Genomic DNA, 2,618 nt, shown 5'->3' on the forward strand with positions numbered 1-2,618 from the left:
TACTTTGTGCAAGGCGCTACCCTAAGCACTTAATTGAACCTAAGTTCAACCGAAACGGGAGCCAGATGACTCTGAATCCGGCTCTGCTGCCCCGTGAGCTGTCACCTGCCCCGTCACTCAGTTTCATTGTCTGTAAAAGGGGAGACATTTGTGACCTTGGAGCACGGGCCAGATCAAATACTGGGTAGGAACGCATTTCCACAGCCCACGGGCTAGCCCTGCCCGAGTACCAGAGCTCACTCCCTTACCTCCAGAACCCGCCTCAGTCTTGCCCTTGGGCTTTTACTCACCTCCAAGCCCCGGACCTGCCCATAAGAGGTCTCATGAGAGTAGCAGAAATGAGTACCTTTACTCCGTTGGAACCTCTCTCTTAGATGCCGACCCAGAAAAGCCAGATCAAGAGAAATCCTGCACCGCCGGCCACCTTCGGATCTGCCGCTACTTCACTCTCGGCCTTTCAAACAGACCGCTCCGGAAAGACCAATCAGAGCCTTCCTTCTTCCCCTAGCGACCGGCGCTGTCCAATCAACGCACGCTATCTCTCTACGGTTACGCCGTGGAGTCCAACCTCCCTTCCGATTTGCCCCTTGGCATGGAAGGGCAGATAAGAAAGGCGAGGGATGTTGAGGCCGGAGGGGCACCATCTTAGTTAAGGGCAGGACTGTGGGCCTTCAGGACGTTTTCCAAGGAAGGCCGGAAACAGGTAATTGCGTTTCCACATTTTCCGGAAGCCTCTCTGCGAAGCACAGAAGGGTTTCCCATGGCGCCGCCCCCGGTCCGGTTCCCGGTGGCGGATGTGCCTGGGGAGGCCGGGACCGGGCGGACGAGGGAAAGCAGCCGAGGGGCCGTGAGGTTTGTCGGATGTGGCCGTGTACTTCTCCCCGGAGGAGTGGGGGTGTCTGCGGCCCGCGCAGAAGGCCCTGAACCGGGACGTGACGCGGGAGACCTATGGCTTCCTGGGCGCGCTCGGTGAGGTCCGGCGGCCCAGCCAGGACCCAGTAATCTGTGGGAAGCGGGGACTGATGCGCCCAGGGGCGATGGGCTGGAAGTGTGGAGCACCGAGCAAGCGCCCTCAGTTCTCTTCTTGGGTTCTCAGCCGAGCCCAGTGTTTGTGAGGATTTTCAGGCCCCAAACCCAATTTTATCTTTTAGGTGGAAAGAGAGGTGGAGGCGTGGAGCCCAGAGGCCCAGGATCCAGATCTCTGCAGCTGTGAGCAGAAACGAGGGAAAGGTCCTTCACTTCAAACCCCAGGTTGTGACCTTGGAGAACCTCCTCCCCCACTCGGAGCCTCAGCACACACTGCCCACTCCAGAGCCCCTCCGTGTTTCCCTGCACCTGATCTGCACAAAGGGCTTAACAGAACAGCTAAATTGAGACTGGTAGCACTCTTGGGGCCACGTTGCTACCATCTCTTAGGAAGGCACGTTCCAGTTCTGGTTCTGGTGCACCTTCAGCCACCCGCGACTAGTGTTCAGTTCTTGGGCTGAGGCTCCTGGTCCCTCTTCCAAGTCCCACTTGAGGTTACTTCACTGAAAACCATTCACCTAACTGGCTTTTCTTTCTGGATTATTTTCTCCCTTAGTGCATTCTGCTTTCTGGACTGTATCTCTCCCGCTCCTCAGAGACGGAGTACCCTAGATATAAGAGCCTATTAAAGGAGCTGGTGCTCCCTGGAATAGAGGGCACGCTTCGGGCCTGTCCGCACTGGGGAAGCTCATCCAAGGATTCTGTCTTTTACCCAGAGCAGGTCAAGTAGCTAGCAAGGACACACATGTGGTGTCAAGCCTCTGTTGGCATTGTTTGGTCTTGAAGACTTAGAGGTGGCCGTTAAGAGGACAGTGGCTTCAGGTGAGGAACTCTCCTGCCCCACACTTGCTCTGCACATAGTGCACAAAGGTATCAAACTTAGCGAGCTTAAAGGGTTTTTTCTCCAAACTTTTATGAACTAGTAATTGCAATGTGCTTTTTTTTCCCCAGATATTTGCATGTTTCCTGGATTTTGCATCTTTTGAGTAAAGATGTATTCTTGGGCCACAGCAGCTGGAAATATGATGCTGGGGAATTTTTTTTTTTTTTAAAGAAGGAGTATATTACTTGTGATTAGAGTTGAAATCAAGGCATAGTTATCTTCCGACTTAATTCTTACTGTAATGTTTGTATGTGTCAGCAGTTGAGAGGTCTTTCTGACCTATTTAGATTTGCTAGCCCTACTTTAGAACAGGAAACTCTTGAAGGGATAAAAGCAAGGAGGTGGGGGGGGACTAAGCATGTCTATGTCAGGAGTGGTGCTAGGTGGCTCAAATATCTCTTGACCAAAAGACTGCTTCTCCAAATACCTGGGTTCCAAAGATGATTATTAATGGGAACTGAGGGTTATTTTTACTTCACTACATAGCCTCTCCTGAATTGGTAGACCTGGATTCCAGGTTCAGCTCAGTCCCCACTAGCTGTGTGGCCTTAAGCATATTATATTATTACATTATTCAGATGTAAACTGACAAGTAAAATTTATGATCTATAATGACCTCCTGCGTGTTTCCTAATTTCTCATGATTATCTGATCAAGATTCTTCAACAAACATTTACAGTTTGTTGGGCAATAAAGCAATTTGAAAGCA

General features: G+C 51.3%; 1 long non-coding RNA gene across 2 annotated transcripts; it reads left to right on the forward strand.

Moving 5' to 3' along the window:
• Window positions 1-732: 732 nt before the first annotated feature.
• LOC309832107 lies at window positions 733-2,618 on the forward strand. Of its 2 annotated transcripts, none has more exons than XR_014297668.1 (2): window positions 733-852; window positions 1,152-2,618. It is a non-coding gene; the product is annotated as an uncharacterized lncRNA (long non-coding RNA). The 2 variants fall into 2 exon arrangements; XR_014297669.1 differs by having other exon boundaries at window positions 739-969.

The sequence above is a fragment of the Grampus griseus genome (genome assembly GCF_964374135.1).
Source record: "Grampus griseus genome assembly, chromosome: 14".
Classification (NCBI taxonomy): Eukaryota; Metazoa; Chordata; class Mammalia; order Artiodactyla; family Delphinidae; genus Grampus; species Grampus griseus.